At 42.1% G+C, this 19,748-nt stretch overlaps 1 protein-coding gene across 1 annotated transcript in view; it reads right to left on the reverse strand.

Annotated features, from left to right (window-relative positions):
• Positions 1 to 19,748, reverse strand: part of ABCC5 (ATP binding cassette subfamily C member 5) — a 203,767-nt gene that overhangs the window by 104,015 nt on the left and 80,004 nt on the right. The window lies entirely within an intron of this gene.

A 19,748-nucleotide genomic window follows, 5' to 3' on the forward strand; every position in this document is an offset into this window, starting at 1 on the left:
AGCTGTGGCATGATTTGCTGGACACCAGGTTCAGAAAAGCACAGATTCGAGAGCACCTTAATTACAACTTGAACACAATCTTTCATTTTTAGCAACCATTTCTTTTCCTTTCTTTAGTTTATTCTACTACTGTCTATCTGAAGCCTAAATTTCCCAGGTTATAACAGGCTAGGAGTAAAAAGAAAGTCACAATATTTTTCACTAAATTATATTTCCTTGGTTCCTCCTCTCCACTACTCTTCCTCAAACTCCTTTGGCTTCCTCTGGTCACTGGTGGCAAGGTCACCAAAGGGTGGCAAGGCTGCCAATGTCCACTAGAAGTGCTGCTGCTGGTGGTGTGGGCATGAGGTCCCATCCCAATGTTCGCTGCAGGAGCTTCTGCCCTCTCAGAGCCCAGGCCACTGAAAGGCTGAACCCACGGTGCAGATGTTCCCACTGGATGCTGAGTCACCAGGACCAGGTGTAACTTGCTCTTTCCTTGCAGTCCCCTTCTGCTGGGACTCAGGCAGAAGTCCATGGGAATCTGGGCATACTGAGGCATAAATACACTGCTATACTCTGAATGGCTCCTTTCACTCATGTTCCTGGTCTTCCAATTAAACTTGTGCCCCTTAATTCTCCTTTTCCTCTGCTTTTTTTTTTTTTTTAATTTCAGGAAGGTCTTTGGCTCTTCGGTTTCTAGAACCTTGTCAAACACTCCCTTCACCATCACCAGCCCTCCAGGCATGTCGAAGATCTAGCTAAGCTTAAATCAGGAGCCCTGACATTCACCTAAATAAATGAGCATGTCTGTTATTATTCTGGATATCTGTTATTATTTTGGCAGTTCCTCGACTCACAGCTTTCTACAAAGTGGGCCTTTAGAAAGGACAGAGTATAGGTGTAATAATAACCAACATTTATTAAGTTATTAATATGTGACAGGCACTTTTCTAAGTGCTTTATATGAATAAGCACATTTAATCTTTATGGTAACCCTATGAAGCAGGAACTGTAGATCCACACATACCTTGGAGCCAAATGTGGAATTTTTCAGATTTTAAAAAGGTAACAATCATGCATGTACTATATGTTACTAACACCCCAAGTCAGCTATGGAGTAGCGCCCTGTAATCAAACACAGTTAATATTTCTGCAGTGAAATCTATGAATATTCACACTTGGTAGCAAAAATGAAACTACGGACAGACTCGCAACTGTTCAGGTCAGGCTTTGCCACCAAATAATTTATGAAAAATAATTTGGTTTTCAAAGCCCTTTAGTTTTCATTGTTTTTTTTTTTTAATTTTTTTTCTTGTGATTCACTTATTTATTTATTTTTTATGGCCGTGTCGGGTCTTCGTTTCTGTGCGAGGGCTTTCTCCAGTTGCGGCGAGCGGGGGCCACTCTTCATCGCGGTGCGCGGGCCTCTCACTGTCGCGGCCTCTGTTGTTGCGGAGCACAGGCTCCAGACGCGCAGGCTCGGTAGTTGTGGCTCACGAGCTTAGTTGCTCCGCGGCATGTGGGATCTTCCCAGACCAGGGCTCGAACCCGTGTTCCCTGCATTGGCAGGCAGATTCTCAACCACTGCACCACCAGGGAAGCCCCAGCCCTTTACGTTTTAAAACTGTGGTTTTGTATTATTATCCCCATTTTGTATATTCAAATAAATGAAATGAAATAAATGAGAAAATGAAGCACAGAGAAGTGCAGTGATGGCCACTGAGCTGTCTCCCAAGTTTCCACAGCTAGTCAGGTGACAGAGCTGCAGTTTGAGCCAAGGAAGCTGGCTCAAGACATGGGACTCAGCCTCTGCCACACGACCCTCCAGACTGAGGATGAAACCAGACAGGTTCTCCAGGAGTCCCATGTTGAGATATCAATCCACTTCAAGTCTTTTTTCTTTTTTTTTTTTTAATATTTATTTATTTATTTGGCTGCACCGGGTTTTCGTTGCGGCATGCGGGATCTTCATTGCGGCATGCAGGATCTTAGTTGAGGCATGAAGGATCTTTAGTTGCGGCATGTGGACTCTTCAGTTGCGGCATGTGGGATCTAGTTCCCTGACCAGGGATTGAACCCGGGCCCCCTGCATTGGGAGCACGGGGTCGGCCGCTGAACCACCAGGGAAGCCCCCACTTCAAGTCTTCAACAGCTAACACTATAGGAGAATTAAAACAGGAAGAGCAAGTCTCTGATCAGGGTCCCTAAGACAAACTTTCTTTTCAATTTCCTTTTACTCCCTCCCTCAGTCTTTTCTACTCCTCACCCCTCCCTCCCACCCTCATCATAAGTCATAACACCCAAGTCTACTACCTGTACTTCCTCCACTGCTTTCTGGAGTATATATTTCTCCAAATCTGATCTGGGCAATCCCTCTTTCCTTTGTATTCTCTATGGATTTAGCCTTTTGCTGCTGATATCTATTGCCAGATACTTTTGGATGTTCCACCCCTATGCCCTATCCTGAGACAGTCACCTCACCTGGAGACTCATCCTTGACTTTGCTGAGTAGCTCACTTACCCAGATTTCAAGAGGTTCTAAAATTATGTGAGGTCCATTTGCATCATTTTGTTCTTTCCGCCGATCTTCATGGTACATATTTCTCTACTTATTTTCTTCACATTTTTTCCATTACATAGCTTTATGTTTTATTTGAATAGTAAATATGCACTTTATCTTTTTTGACATATGGATTAAGATACTAAATCTCCTTTCAGTAAAAGAAGGCATGATATAATTACAGTGATTTTATTTTTTCCAAAAGCAAAATCTGAACATGTGATCTTAACACACACTGGATAATCATACAGAACCTTTGAAATCAGAGAGCTCCCAGAAAAGTAACAAATGTGGTAGCTGTCTTTCTATTCCATCTATAACAGAATCATATGATAAGCACACTTTGTGCTAATGACTTTCCTCTTGTTAGGTGGCAAAGCTTTGAAATTGCTTTGCAAGGTAATTTATGACCTCTTTAGGAAAATCTGCGGACAGGCAGCTGGTCCAGCCTGGGCCATCTTGCATTTGATGGCCTGTCTCTGCCAACAGCTCCTCGCCGCCCACTCATCTGCACTGCTACCCTTTGGTCCTTGCACACATTTTTGTTCACTTTCTTTTTCTCTAAACCATTATAAGCAGTACTTCTCCACATTCTCTACATATTTTTTTGGTTCCATATTAACCCAGGATTAAAGTGTATTATCTCATTATTGTCTTTGCCTCTCTCTCCTCTTCCTGAAGACCCATTCTAGGATATGAAGTCACGGAATTCATTTCAAGCTTATCCTTTTCCTCCTCTCCAATTTATGATTCTCCCTTTGATAAACTCTTTTATTTAATCATCGATTGGCACTGGTTCTTCTATATAGCAGGGTAAAAAATAGCATAGTATAGAGACTTTGGGACCTGGCAGCCCTAATTTGATTCCATTACTTGTACAAGTGGCTTAACCTTACAAGTTTAAATGTCTTCATTTGTGAAATGGAGCCAATAACACAGATTAAATTGTTTTTTTTAATTAATTAACTTATTTATTTATTTTTGGCTGCGTTGGGTCTTCGTTGCTGCACGCAGGCTTTCTCTAGTTGCGGCGAGCGGGGGCTACTCTTTGTTGCGGTGCGCAGGCTTCTCATTGCAGTGGTTTCTCTTGTTTTGGAGCACGGACTCTGGGCGTGCGGGCTTCAGTAGTTGTGGCACACGGGCTCAGTAGTTGTGGCTCGCGGGCTCTAGAGCGCAGGCTCAGTAGTTGTGGCGCACAGGCTTAGTTGCTCCGCAGCATGTGAAATCTTCCCGGACCAGGGCTCGAACCTGTGTCCCCTGCATTGGCAGGTGGGTTCTTAACCACTGTGCCACCAGGGAAGTCCCAGATTAAATTATTTTTAAAACATGGATTTAAAAAACCATTTATAGCCTTATAGAAACTAGAAAGCCCAATGTGATACTCTAGAGAGCATCTTTTCATCATGCAGACTGACACCTAGAATGCAAAATCGACATCTAGGTGGGAGGCACTAGACATAAAGAATTATAGACTTTCTAACACAACCCCCTCATTTTTTAGATGAGAAAAATGAAGTGGAGAAAAGTGAAGTGATAAGTATGGGGTTGTCACACTTCAAGAGAATTCAAGCCTGTTAAAGTGGCAGCCACAGCTGAGTGGTTGTCTTGGTCTCTTTTCCCAGGTGCCTCTGAGGAGTCCCAGGACCCTCCCTCTTTCTGTTCCAGGCACCATAGCCAACCTGACTCAGCTAGTGACTCACCCTGCAGTTTGGATGTTTTGGCTGCCTCCATGCTCCTGGATCCTTAGCCCTGGCCAATGGCCTCTGTATGTGATTGCCATCCATCAGGGCTGCAAAAGAACGGCCCTCACTTACCCTCCTCCCTCTACCAGCTAATTCTGCCCTTGCCAGGTTACAGCTATATTCCCAAATCTGATCCCTCAGGATCCCAGACGAATGGGGCCACCAGAGGGCCATGTAGTGTGATCCCCTTTGGAATAAGCTAAGGTGAAAGGTGCTGGTATCTGACTTGCAAAACTACAGCTCCTGTCCGTACTGTTTACCTTTGGAGCCAAACGTTGTCTAGGCCCAGGGATTTCATTTGTGGAAACCTAGGGGCCTAATAATCTAGCCCACAAGACTCCCCAGCTATAGAGTAATGAAAAGAGCAAGGAAAGAACAATGGAACTAGACTGACCTGGGTTTGAATCTAGATTCTACCAATATCCACCTGGATGGGCACTGAGCAAGATTTAGATTTTTTTTACCACTCTATACCTCAGTTTTCTAATCTGTAAAATTGGGAGTAATAGTGCTGACCTCTCAAAGCAGTTGTGAGGATATGAACACTGTACATAAAGTACATAACACAGTATAGAGCACATGGCACAAACTCAATAAATGATAGCAAAGCAATCTACAGGTTCAATGCAATCCCCATCAAATTACCAATGACATTTTTCACAGAACTAGAACAAGAATTTTACAATTTGTATGGAAACACAAAAGACCCCAAATAGCCAAAGCAATCTTGAGGAAGAAAAATGGAGCTGGAGGAATCAGGCTCCCTGACTTCAGACTATACTACAAAGCTACAGTAATCAAAACAGTATGGTACTGGCACAAAAACAAATGTAGATCAATGGAACAGGATAGAAAGGCCAGAGATAAACCCATGCACATAAGGTCACCTTATCTTTGACAAAGGAGGCAAGAATATACAATGGAGAAAAGACAGCCTCTTCAATAAGTGGTGCTGGGAAAACTGGACAGCTACATGTAAAACAATGAAGTTAGAACACTCCCTAACACCATACACAAAAATAAACTCAAAATGGATTAAAGACCTAAATGTAAGGCCAGACTCTATAAAACTCTTAGAGGAAAACACAGGAAGAACACCCTTTGACATAAATCACAGCAAGATCTTTTTTGACCCACCTCCTAGAGTAATGGAAATAAAAACAAAAATAAACAAATGGGACCTAATGACACTTCAAAGCTTTTGCAAAGCAAAGGAAACTACAAACAAGACGAAAAGACAACCCTTAGAATGGGAGAAAATATTTGCAAACGAATCAACTGACAAAGGATTAATCTCCAAAATATATAAACAGCTCATGCAGCTCAATATTAAAAAAACAAACAACCCAATCCAAAAATGGGCAGAAGACCTAAACAGACATTTCTCCAAAGAAGACATACACATGGCCAAGAGGCACATGAAAAGCTGCTCAACATCACTAATTATTAGAGAAATGCAAATCAAAACTACAATGAGGTATCACCTCACACCAGTTGGAATGGGTATCATCAGAAAATCTACAAACAACAAATGCTGGAGAGGGTGTGGAGAAAAGGGAACCCTCTTGCACTGTTGGTGGGAATGTAAATTGATACAGCCACTATGGAGAACAGTACAGTGGTTCCTTAAAAAACTAAAAATAGAACTACCATATGACCCAGCAATCCCACTGCTGGCCATATGCCCTGAGAAAATCATAATTCACAGAGACATGTACCACAATGTTCATTGCAGCACTCTTTACAATAGCCAGGACATGGAAGCAACCTAAATGTCCATCAACAGATGAATGGATAAAGAAGGTGTGGCACATATAGACAATGGAATATTAGTCATAAAAAGGAACGAGGGCATCCCTGGTGGCGCAGTGGTTGAGAGTCTGCCTGCCAATGCAGGGGACACGGGTTCGAGCCCTGGTCTGGGAGGATCCCACATGCTGCGGAGCAGCTGGGCCCGTGGGCCACAACTACTGAGCCTGCGCATCTGGAGCCTGTGCTCTGCAACAAGAGAGGCCGCGATAGTGAGAGGCCCGCGCACCGCAATGAAGAGTGGCCCCCGCTCACCGCAACGGGAGAGGGCCCTCGCACAGAAGCGAAGACCCAACACAGCTAAAAATAAATAAATAAATTTATTTAAAAAAAAAAAAGGAACGAAATTGAGTTTTTTGTAGTGAGGTGGATGGACCTAGAGTCTGTCATACAGAGTGAAGAAGTAAGTCAGAAAGAGAAAAACAAATACCGTATGCTAATGCATATATATGGAATCTAAAAAAGCAGTACTGATGAACCCAGTGGCAGGGCAGGAATAAAGACGCAGACGTAGAGAACGGATTTGAGGTCATGGTGGGGGTGAGGGGAAGCTGGGATGAAGTGAGAGAGTAGCATTGACATATATACACTACCAAATGTAAAATGGATAGCTAGTGGGAAGCAGCTGCACAGCACAGGGAGATCAGCTCGGTGCTTTGTGACCACCTACAGGGGTGGGATAGGGAGGATGGGAGGGAGGCTCAAGAGGGAGGGGATATGGGGATATATGTATACATATAGCTGATTCACTTTGTTATACAGCAGAAACTAACAGAACATTGTAAAGCAATTATACTCCAATAAAGATGTTAAAAAAAATAATGAATAAAAGCAATAAACAAAAATAAACAAATAAATGGTAGCTCCAGTTAGGCCATTCTGAGCATGGTCTTCACTGGAAACTTAGAGGGGACAGTCAGAAATAAAAGTCCGGGTCCTGGCTCCAGCCCTCTGGAGGCTGCTGTGCCTCTGCCAAACCCCAGCTCCACCAAACTGCACCCAAGGTGGAGGCCCACACCTCAGCCACACCATGGGAACAGCAGGTAACTTCTCTGACATGGCCTCAGGACTCCCATGAGGATACCAATCACCTTTCTTACATCTGCCAAAGGTGCCTGCGTCTCTCTCCCCATCCAAGGTAAACTGACAGGCCAGATATTTAACTAAAATTTATTGAGCATCTTTTCATGCCTGTTGGGCATCTGTATATCTTCTCTGGAACAATGTCTATTCAGGTCTTCCGTCCATTTTTTAATCCGGTTGTCTGGGTTTTTTTTGATATTGAGTTGTATGTGTTGCTTATATATTTTGGATATTAAACCCTTATCGCTAATCATCAGAGAAATGCAGATCAAAACCACAGTGAAATATCATCTCCCACTGTCAGAGTGGCTATCATCAAAACGTCTACAAATAACAGATGTTGGTGAGGATGTAGAGAAAAGGGAATCCTAGTACACTGTTGGTGGGAATGTAAATTGGTGCAGCCATTATGGAAAACAGTATGGAGGTTCCTCAAAAAACTAAAAATGAAAATAACATATGATCCAGAAATTCCACTCCTGGGTATATATCAGAAGAAAATGAAAACATTAATTTGAAATGATTCATGAACCCAATGTTCACTGCAGCATCACTTACAATAGCCAAGACATGGAAGCAACCTAAGTGTCTATCAGCAGAGGAATGGATAAAGAAGATGGGAGATAGATATAAAGATATAGATATAGAGATATGATGGAATACGACTATAATACTATATACTATATAATACTATATATAAGATATATGTAATGGAATACTACTCAGCCACAAAAAAGAATGAAATTCTGCCATTTGCAACAACATGGATGGACCTAGAGGGTATTATATTTAGTGAAATAAGTCAGACAAAGACAAATATTGTATGTTATCATTTACATGTGAAATCTAAAAAAACAAACAAATGAATGTAACAAGACAGAAACAGACTCACAGATATAGAGAACAAACTAGTGGTTACCAGTGGGGAGAGGGAAGTGGGGAGGGGTAAGATAGGGATAGGGGATTAATAGGTATAAACTCTTATGTATAAAATAAGCAACAAGGATGTATTGTACAGCACAGGAAATATAGCCAATATTTTATAGTGTTTTAAATGGAGTATAATCTATCAAAATATTTAATTACTATGTTGTACACCTGAAACTAATATTGTAATATTGTAAATCAACTACATTTCTATTGAAAAGCACTTATTGCCTACTTACTGCTATATGCCACACGCTGGGGGACCAAAAAAAAAAAAAATGTTTCCATCTCTCCCTGAAATTACAGAGCAGGAGGAGAGACACACATGTAAAGAGATGTTTCCAGTTTAAGGGTCACAACAGCATTCAGGAGCACATATGCAAGTGTGCGTGTGTGTGTGTGTGTGTTTGTATAAGAGACAGAAAGAGAGAAGGAGAGAAAGAGAGATTGAGGAAGGCTTCACAGAGGACTAGATGCTTGAGTTGAGCTGAATCTTTAAGAATTTATTAGTGGGACAAGAGATCAATGGTAGAATGTGTATTTTAGGTCGAGGGAATGTGGAGAAATAAAATCACATATTGAATGTTGAGGTGCTACTTAGCATGTAGTGTTTCTCCCTGTGTAGTCCAAGATCCACGTGCATTAGAATCAGCTGTGGATCTAGTTTAAAATGTAAATTCCTGAGCACTGTTGCCTGCAATTCTGATTTGGGGCTAAGATTCAGATTTAGGGCCAGAGTGGTGAGGGTAAGGCACATTAGGTAATTCTGATACATATTAAAGATAAGAACAACTCTTCTATAACGTAAAATCAAAAGTGGGACTTCCCTGGTGGTCCAGTGCTTAAGACTCCGTGCTCCCAATGCAGGGGGCCCAGATTGGATCCCTGGTCAGGGAACTAGATCCCGCATGCTGTAACTAAAAAAGATCCCGCATGTCGCAACTAAAGATCCCAAACGCTGCAACTAAGACCCGGCGCAACCACATAAATAAATAAATATTAAAAAATAAAATAAAATCCAAAGCAAAATGATGGAGAGATAGGTGGGACTTAAGTCAGAGAGTACTTTACATCATGCTAAGGAGTGAGATTTCATCCTATAAGCCAGTGGTTCTCTAAGTGTGGTCCCAGGATGAGTAGCTGCAGCAGCACCTGCAAAACTTGTTGAAAATACAAATTCTCAGATTCAGCAATCTTAACATAACTGCTATAGACAATGGGAGCCAGGGAAAGGTTTCACGTGTAAGAAGGACATGGTCAGCTCTGCATTTCAAATTACACAGCCTACACACTGGAGGATAAGTTAGAAAAAGCCAGACTAGGAGTGAGACCATTAAGGAGGTGACCAGATGTGAAGCCCGGGGGCTTCGATGGTACTATACACTCTCCAGAGAGATTCTTTACCATTTAGTGTTTGCATAGGGCTTAAGAATCAGGATGAAGGTGACACCTGCCCTCATCTCAGAGGAGAGCAGGCTCTCAAGGCTACTCACACAGACCCTGCTGACTGGCCTGGGTGCTGGAGCCTCTGAGCCTCGGACACTGTTTCTCACCTGGGCTCCTAAATCCAGTGTCTGTGCCTCTGGCCTTGATATCCAAAGCCATAGGGAATCTGGTGCCCAACCTGCCTATTCCTGATTCCCCAGAGTACAGCCACGGAGACACCAGACACCAATACTAAGAAGCCTAAAAAGGATGTGCAAGTGTCGGCTCACTGTACATGCTGGGAGTTCCATGAAGATAGGCCAGAAATTGCCCAGCCAGTCAGGACAAGGAATGAGAGGAGAGGACACAGTGACCATCCTATAATCATTTGGGATTTTTTTTTTTTTTTAAAAAGTATGCACAATGTTATATATATATTTTTTTTTAATTTATTTTTTATTTATTTATGGCTGTGTTGGCTCTTCGTTTCTGTGCAAGGGCTTTCTCTAGTTGCGGCAAGTGGGGGCCACTCTTCATCGCGGTGCGCGGGCCTCTCACTATCGCGGCCTCTCTTGTTGCGGAGCACAGGCTCCAGACGCGCAGGCTCAGTAATTGAGGCTCACGGGCCCAGTTGCTCCGTGGCATGTGGGATCTTCCCAGACCAGGGCTCAAACCCGTGTCCCCTGCATTGGCAGGCAGACTCTCAGCCACTGCGCCACCAGGGAAGCCCCCTGGGATTTTTTTTTTTTAAAAGTGTTGGGAATTCCCTTGCAGTCCAGTGTTTAGGACTCGGTGCTTTCACTGCCAGAGCCCAGGTTTGATCCCTGGTCAGGGAACTAAAAAAAAAGAAAAAGAAAAGTTAAATCTCTAGGAACCCAAGTTGCCAGTGCTCAGGCTGTGGGATATTTTACCCCCAAATGGATCTTTGGCAATGTCTGCAGACGTTATTAAGGTTACGACTGGGGTGGGGAATGGAACTGGCATCCAGTGGGCCAGAGGTGCTGCTAAGTATCTTACAGGGCACAGGACAGTCCTCCAAACAAATGATTATCCAGCACCAAATGCCAATAGTACTGAGGTTGAGGAACTCTGCTCTAGGCAATCCCAGGTTCACAGGAGTCCTAACTGGCCCCACATTTGTCTGAGGAGGCAGCTAAAGCCCAAATTCAGAGCTGCTGTTTTTTAGGTGCCATGACTGAGTGCCCAAGAATCCTCAAGATATATGAACACAAGATGGAGGTTCCAAAGATGCCCAGAGAAAGCTGAGAGTGGAGGAAGTCCCTGGCCCTCCCACAACGACCCCTGAATCAGCTAAGAGTTTCTGAACCATCTCCTAGTTCTGAGTCACCATGAAAGCCCACAGCTTGGCTTAGGAGAGACATGCATCTGGAGCTAAAATGGGAGTCTTAGAGACTCCCCAGGATATTCCAGAGAATGTTGGGGACAACTATTCCTAATGGGCTCAGAAAATGATAATCCAGCTACTGCAGCTCTGTCTAAATATAGTTAACTTCCCCTATCTGAGAGCCTAGTGGAGAAGAGAAGGAGGAGGCAGGCATACCCAGGAGGGATGTCCAAACCACATTTGTAACAAGGAACTCTGTCCTGGCATTAACTCTAAGCGAGAGCTAGCCTAAGCTAGTATGCCTCCTAAACAAGCATTCCAGGTGCTTACTAATTTGTCTGAGATGGAGGACTGGCCAATGTGAAAAGTACCCTGTACATGTAAAGAATTCTGAAGGTAGAAAGAGACCCAATGTCCATGCTGAAAAACTATGTGATTCTTATATGGCTTGTTAAGAAGCCATAAGCATTGGAAAACCTGCAACCCTGGTTATTTTAAGTACTATCATTTTTATTGTTTTACTTGAAAATGGTCCCTAATTCATCATTTTAGGTATTTTTATATAAGATGATCAATAGGGGGGACCTTCAAGATGGCGGAGGAGTAAGACGTGGAAATCGCCTTCCTCCCCACAGATACACCAGAAACACATCTACATGTGGAACAACTCCTACAGAACACCTACTGAGTGCTGGCAGAAGACCTCAGACTTCCCAGAAGGCAAGAAACTCCCCAAGTACCTGGGTAAGGCAAAAGAAAAAAGAAAAAACAGAGACAAAAGAATAGGGACGGCACCTCGCCTCTGGGAGGGAGCTGTGAAGGAGGAAAAGTTTCCACTCACTAGGAAGCCCCTTCACTGGCGGACGGGGGGTGGGTCGGGGGGAAGCTTCAGAGCCATGGAGGAGACTGCAGCAACAGGGGTGCAGAGGGCAAAGCGGAGAGATTCCCACACAGAGGATCGGTGCTGACCAGCACTCACTAGCCTGAGAGGCTTGTCTGCTCACCCGCTGGGGTGGGTGGGGGCTGGGAGCTGAGGCTTGGGCTTCGGAGGTCAGACCCCAGGGAGAGGACTGGGGTTGGCTGTGTGAACACAGCTTGAGGGCTAGTGCACCACAGCTAGGCGGGAGGGAGTCAGGGAAAAAGTCTGGACCTGCCTAAGAGGCAAGAGACCATTGTTTCAGGGTATGTGAGGAGAGGGGATTCCTTTCCTGTGTGCCCACAGAAGGCAGAGCACCACCTAAGCAAGCTCCAGAGACAGGCGTGAGCCATGGCCACCAGCTTGCACCCCAGAGACAGGCAAGAAACGCTAAGGCTGCTGCCGCTGCCACCAAGAAGCCTGTGTGCAAGCACAGGTCACTACCCACACCCCACCCCCGAGAGCCTGTGCAGCCCGCCACTGCCAGGGTCCCAAGATCCAGGGACAACTTCCCTGGGAGAACACATGGGGCACCGCAGGCTATTGCAACTTCATGCCGGCCTCTGCCGCTGCAGGCTCACCTCGCATTCCAATTATGACTACTGTACCCCTCCCTCTCCCTGGCCTGAGAGAGCAAGAGAGACCTAATAATCCACTGCTTTAACCCCCTCCTGTCTGGGCAGGAAACAGATGCCTGAGGGCGACCTACACAAAGAGGCAGGGCCAAAACCAAAGCTGAACCCCACGAGCTGTTCGAACAAAGAAGAGAAAGGGAAATTTCTCCCAGCAGCCTCAGGAGCAACGGATTAAATCCCAACAATCAACCTGATGAACGCTGCATCTGTGGAACACCTGAATAGACAACGAATGTTCCCCAAATTGAGGCAGTAGAGGAGCAACTGTAGACTTGCGGTTTGCTGTCTGTGACTGATTTGTTTCTGATTTGTATGTTTATCTTAGTTTAGTTTTTAGTGCTTGTTATCATTGGTGGATTTGTTTATTGGTCTGGTTGCTCTCTTTTTTAAAAATTTTATTATTATTATTATTATTTTTTAATATAAATTTATTTTTGGCTGCTCTGGGTCTTTGTTGCTGTGTGTGGGCTTTCTCTAGTTGTGGTGAGCGGGGGCTACTCTTCGTTGCAGTGCGTGGGCTTCTCATTGCGGTGGCTTCTCTTGCTGTGGAGCACAGGCTCTAGGCGTGCGGGCTTCAGTAGTTGTGGCTTGCGGGCTCCAGAGTGCAGGCTCAGGAGTTGCGGCGCCCGGGCTTAGTTGCTCCATGGCATGTGGGATCTTCCTGGACCAGGGCTCGAACCCGCGTCCCCTGCATTGGCAGGCGGATTCTTAACCACTGCGCCACCAGGGAAGCCCTATTATTATTTTTTTAATTTGATTTGATTTGATTTTTTTCTTCCTTTTTTTTCTTCCTTTTCTTCTGAGCTGTGTGGCTGACAGGGTCTTGGTGCTCCAGCCTGGTGTCAAGCCTGAGCCTCCAAGGTGGGAGAGCCGAGTCCAGGACATTGTACCACCAGAGACCTCCCGGCCCCACATAATATCAAACAGCGAGAGCTCTCCCAGAGATCTCCATCTCAACACTAAGACCCAGCTCCACCCAACAGCCAGCAAGCTCCAGTGCTGGACACCCCATGCCAAACAACTAGCAAGACAGGAACACAACCCCACCCATTAGCAGAGAGGCTGCCTAAAATCATATTAAGTTCACAGACACCCCAAAACACACCACCAGACGTGGCCCTGCCCACTAGAAAGACAAGATCCAGTCCCAACCACCAGAACACAGGCACCAGTTCCCTCTACCAGGAAGCCTACACAAGCCACTGAACCAACCTCACCCACTGGGGGCAGACAACAAAAACAACGGGAACTACAAACCTGCAGCCTGCAAAAAGGAGACCCCAAACACTGTAGTTAAACAAAATGAGAAGACAGAGATATATGCAGCAGATGAAGGAGCAAGGTAAAAACCCACCAGACCAAACAAATGAAGAGGAAATAGGCCATTTACCTGAAAAAGCATTCAGGATAATGATAGTAAAGATTACCCAAAATATTGGAAATAGAATGGAGAAAGTACAAGAAATGTTTAACAAGGACCTAGAAGAACTAAAGAGCAAACAAACAACGATGAGCAACACAATAAATGAAATTAAAAATTCTCTAGAAGGAATCAATAGCAGAATAACTGAGGCAGAAGAACGGATAAGTGACCTGGAGGATAAAATGCTGGAAATAACCGTCACAGAGCAGAATAAAGAAAAAAAAAATGAAAAGAATTGAGGACAGTCTCAGAGACCTCTGGGACAACATTAAAGGCACCAACATTCAAATTATAGAGGTCCCAGAAGAAGAAGAGAAAAAGAAAGGGACTGGGAAAATATTTGAAGAGATTATAGTTGAAAACTTCCCTAATATGGGAAAGGAAATAGTCAATCAAGTCCAGGAAACACAGAGAATCCCATACAGGATAAATCGAAGGAGAAACACGCCAAGACACATATTAATCAAACTATCAAAAATTAAATACAAAGAAAAGATATTAAAAGCAGCAAGGGAAAAACAACAAATAACATACAAGGGAATCCCCATAAGGTTAACAGCTGATCTTTCAGCAGAAACTCTGCAAGCCAGAAGGGAATGGCAGGACATATTTAAAGTGATGAAAGGGAAAAATCTACAACCAAGATTACTCTACCCAGCAAGGATCTCATTCAGATTTGACAGAGAAATTAAAACCTTTACAGACAAGCAAAAGTTAAAAAGAATTCAGCACCACCAAACCAGCTTTACAACAAATGCTAAAGGAACTTCTCTAGGCAGGAAACACAAGAGAAGGAAAGACCTACAAAAACAAACCCAAAATAATTTTTAAAATGGTAATAGGAACATACATATCAATAATTACCTTAAATGTAAATGGATTAAATGCTCCAACCAAAAGACACAGATTGGCTGAATGGATACAAAAACAAGACCCGTATATATGCTGTCTACAAGAGACCCACTTCAGATCTAGGGACACATACAGACTGAAAGTGAGGGGATGGAAAAAGATATTCCATGCAAATGGAAATCAAAAGGAAGTTGGAGTAGCAATTCTCATATCAGACAAAATATGGAATCTAAAAAAAAAAAAATGGTCATGAAGAACCTAGGGGCAGGAAGGGAATAAAGACACAGACCTACTAGAGAATGGATTTGAGGACATGGGGAGGGGGAAGGGTAAGCTGGGACAAAGTGAGAGAGTGGCATGTACATATATACACTACCAAATGTAAAACCGATAGCTAGTGGGAAGCAGCTGCATAGCACAGGGAGATCAGCTCGGTGATTTGTGACCACTTAGAGGGGTGGGATAGGGAGGGTGGGAAGGAAGGAGATGCAAGAGGGAAGAGATATGGGTATATATGTATATGTATAGCTGATTCACTTTGTTATAAAGCAGAAACTAACACACACACAAAAATAAATAAATAAAATAAAAAAGTGAAGTATAATAATAAGAACATTCTTATTATTAAAAAGAAAACATTTTTCCTAAAAAAAAAAAAGACTTTAAAATAAAGACTATTACAAGAGACAAAGAAGGACACTACATAATGATCAAGGGATCAATCCAAGAAGAAGGTATAACAATTGTAAATATTTATGCACCCAACATAGGAGCACCTCAAAATATAAGGCAAACACTAACAGCCATAAAAGGGGAAATCGATGGTAACACAATCATAGTAGGGGACTTTAACACCCCACTTTCACCAATGGACAGATCATCCAAAATGAAAATCAATAAGGAAACACAAGTGTTAAATGACACATTAAACAAGATGGACTTAATTGATATTCATAGGACAGTCCATCCCAAAACAACAGAATACACTTTCTTCTCAAATGCCCATGGAACATTCTCCAGGATAGATCATATCTTGGGTCACAAATCAAGACTCGGAAAATTTAAGAAAATTAAAGTCGTATCAAGTATCTTTTCCAACCACAACGCTATGAGACTAGATATCAATTACAGGGAAAAAACGGTAAAAAATGCAAACACGTGGAGGCTAAACAATACACTACTAAATAACCAAGAGATCACTGAAGAAATCAAAGAGGAAGTCAAAAAATACCTAGAAACAAATGACAATGAAAACATGACGACCCAAAATGTATGGGATGCAGCAAAAGCAGTTCTAAGAGGAACTTTATAGCAATACAATCCTACCACAAGAAACAAGAAAAATCTCAAATAAACAACCTAACCTTACACCTAAAGCAGTTAGAGAAAGAAGAACAACAACAAAAAAAAAACCAAACCCAAAGTTAGCAGAAGGAAAAAAATCATAAAGATCAGATCATAAATAAATGAAAAAGAAATGAAGGAAACAATAGCAAAGATCAATAAAACTAAAAGCTGGTTCCTTGAGAAGATAAACAAAATTGATAAACCATTAGCCAGACTCATCAAGAAAAAAAGGGAGAAGACCCAAATTAACAGAATTAGAAATGAAAGAGGAGAAGTAACAACTGACACTGCAGAAATACAGAGGATCATGAGAGACTACTACAAGCAACTATATGCCAATAAAATGGACAACCTGGAAGAAATGCACAAATTCTTAGAATAGCACACCCTTCCAAGACTGAACAAGGAAGAAATAGAAAATATGAACAGACCAATCACAAGCACTGAAACTGAAACTGTGATTAAAAATCTTCCAACAGGGACTTCCCTGGTAGTTCAGTGGTTAGGTCTCTGCCCTCCCAATGCAGGGGGCCCGGGTTCATTCCCTGGTCAGGGAGCTGGATCCCACATGCATGCCACAACTAGGAGTTTGCATGCCACAACTAAGAAGCCTGGAAGCCGCAACTAAGGAGACTACCTGACTCAACTAAGACCCAGCACAACCAAATAAATATTTAAAAAATAAATAAATATTTTTTAAAAAAGATTTAAAAAAAATCTTCCAGCAAACAAAAACCCAACACCAGATGGCTTCACAGGTGAATTCCATCAAACATTTAGAGAAGAGCTAACACTATCCTTCTCAAACTCTTCCAAAATATAGCAGAGGGAGGAACACTCCCAAACTCATTCTACGAGGCCACCATCACCCTGATACCAAAACCAGACAAAGATGTCACAAAAAAAGAAAACTACAGGCCAATATCACTGATGAACATAGATGCAAAAATCCTCAACAAAATACTAGCAAACAGAATCCAACAGCACATTAAAAGGATCATACACCATGATCAAGTGGGGTTTACCCCAGGAATGCAAGGATTCTTCAATATACGCAAATCAGTCAATGTGATACACCATATTAACAAACTGAAGGATAAAAACCATATGATAATCTCAATAGATGCAGAAAAAGCATTTGACAAAATTCAACACCCATTTATGATAAAAAAAAAACTCTCCAGAAAGTAGGCATAGAGGGAACCTACCTCAACATAATAAAGGCCATATATAACAAACCCACAGCCAACATTGTTCTCAATGGTGAAAAACTGAAACCATTTCCTCTAAGATCAGGAACAAGACAAGATTGCCCACTCTCACCACTATTATTCAACATACTTTTGGAAGTTTTAGCCACAGCAGTCAGAGAAGAAAAAGAAATAAAAGGAATCCAAATCGGAAAAGAAGTAAAACTGTCACTGTTTGCAGATGACATGATACTATATATAGAGAATCCTAAAGATGCTACCAGAAAACTACTAGAGCTAATCAATGAATGGTAAAATAGCAGGATACAAAATTAATGCACAGAAATCTTTTGCATTCCTATACACTAATGACGAAAAAATCTGAAAGAGAAATTAAGGAAACAATCCCATTTACCACTACAACAAAAAGAATAAAATACCTAGGAATAAACCTACCTAAGGAGACAAAAGACCTGTATGCAGAAAACTATAAGACACTGATGAAAGAAATTAAAGACGATACAAACAGATGGAGAGATATACCATCTTCTTGGATTGGAAGAATCAACGGTGTGAAAATGACTATACTACCCAAAGCAATCTACAGATTCAATGCAATCCCTATCAAACTACCAATGGCATTTTTCACAGAACTAGAACAAAAAATTTCACAATTTGTGTGGAAACACAAAAGACCCTGAATAGCCAAAGCAATCTTGAGGAAGAAAAACAGAGCTGGAGGAATCAGACTCCCTGACTTCAGACTATACTACAAAGCTACAGTAATCAAAACAGTATGGTACTGGCACAAAAACAGAAATATAGATCAATGGAACAGGATAGAAAGCCCAGAGATAAACCCATGCACATATGGTCACCTTATCTTTGATAAAGGAGGTAAGAATGTACAATGGAGAAAAGACAGACTCTTCAATAAGTGGTGCTGGGAAAATTGGACAGCTATATGTAAAAGGATGAAATTAGAACACTTCCTAATGCTGTACACAAAAATAAACTCAAGATGGATTAAAGACCTAAATGTAATGCCAGACACTATCAAACTCTTAGAGGAAAACATAGGCAGAACACTCTATGACATAAATCACAGAAACATCCTTTCTGACCCACCTCTAGAGAAATGGAAATAAAAACAAAAATAAACAAATGGGGTCTAATGAAACTTAAAAGCTTTTTCACAGCAAAGGAAACCATAAACAAGACGAAAAGAAAACCCTCAGAATGGGAGAAAATATTTGCAAATGAAGCAATTTACAAAGGATTAATCTAAAAATTTACAAGCAGCTCATGCAGCTCAACATCAAAAAAACAAACAACCCAATCCAAGAATGGGCAGAAGACCTAAATAGACATTTCTCCAAAGAAGATACACAGGTTGCCAACAAAAACACAAAAGGATGCTCAACATCACTAATCATTAGAGAAATGCAAATCAAAACCACAATGAGGTATCACCTCACACCGGCCAGAATGGCCATCATCAAAAAATCTACAAACAATAAATGCTGGAGAGGGTGTGGAGAAAAGGGAAACCTCTTGTACTGTTGGTGGGAATGTAAATTAATACAGCCACTATGGAGAACAGTACAGTGGTTCCTTAAAAAACTAAAAATAGAACTACCATACGACCCAGCAATCCTACTACTGGGTATATACCCTGAGAAAACCATAATTCAAAAAGAGACATGTACCCCAATGTTCATTGCAGCACTCTTTACAATAGCCAGGACATGGAAACAACCTAAGTGTTCATCGAAAGATGAATGGATAAAGAAGATGTGGCACATATATACAATGGAATATTACTCAGCCGTTAAAAGAAACGAAATTGAGTTATTTGTAGTGAGGTGAATGGACCTAGAGTCTGTCATACAGAGTGAAGTAAGTCAGAAAGAGAAAAACAAATACCGTATGCTAACACATATATATGGGATCTAAAAAAAAAAAAAAAAGGTTCAATGAACCTAGGGGCAGGACAGGAATAAGACGCACATGTAGAGAATGGACTTGAGGACACAGGGAGGGGGAAGGGTAAGCTGGGACGAAGTGAGAGATTAGCACTGACATATATACGCTACCAGATGTAAAATAGACAGCTAGTGGGAAGCAGCTGTATAGCACAGGGAGATCAGCTTGGTGCTTTTTGATCACCTAGAGGGGTGGGATAGGGTGGGTGGGAGGGAGGTGCAAGAGGGAGGGGATATGGGGATATATGTATACATATAGCTGATTCACTTCGTTATACAGCAGAAACTAATACAACATTGTAAAGCGATTATACTCCAATAAAGATGTTTTTAAAAAAAAGATGATCAATAGATTGTGGGTGTTTGATTCTTGCGGTTAATGACAAAATTTATTTTGCCTTAAATTTATTATGTTTTAAATTATGATCAGAAAATACAAGATCCAATTGCCATCTCTATTTACTTGGCTCCATTTCTTTTTTCTACATACTCCTATCCAATATCTGCATTGTAGGATTGTTGGGGAA

This window comes from Eschrichtius robustus, chromosome 6 (assembly GCF_028021215.1).
Source record: "Eschrichtius robustus isolate mEscRob2 chromosome 6, mEscRob2.pri, whole genome shotgun sequence".
In the NCBI taxonomy this organism is placed as follows: domain Eukaryota; kingdom Metazoa; phylum Chordata; class Mammalia; order Artiodactyla; family Eschrichtiidae; genus Eschrichtius; species Eschrichtius robustus.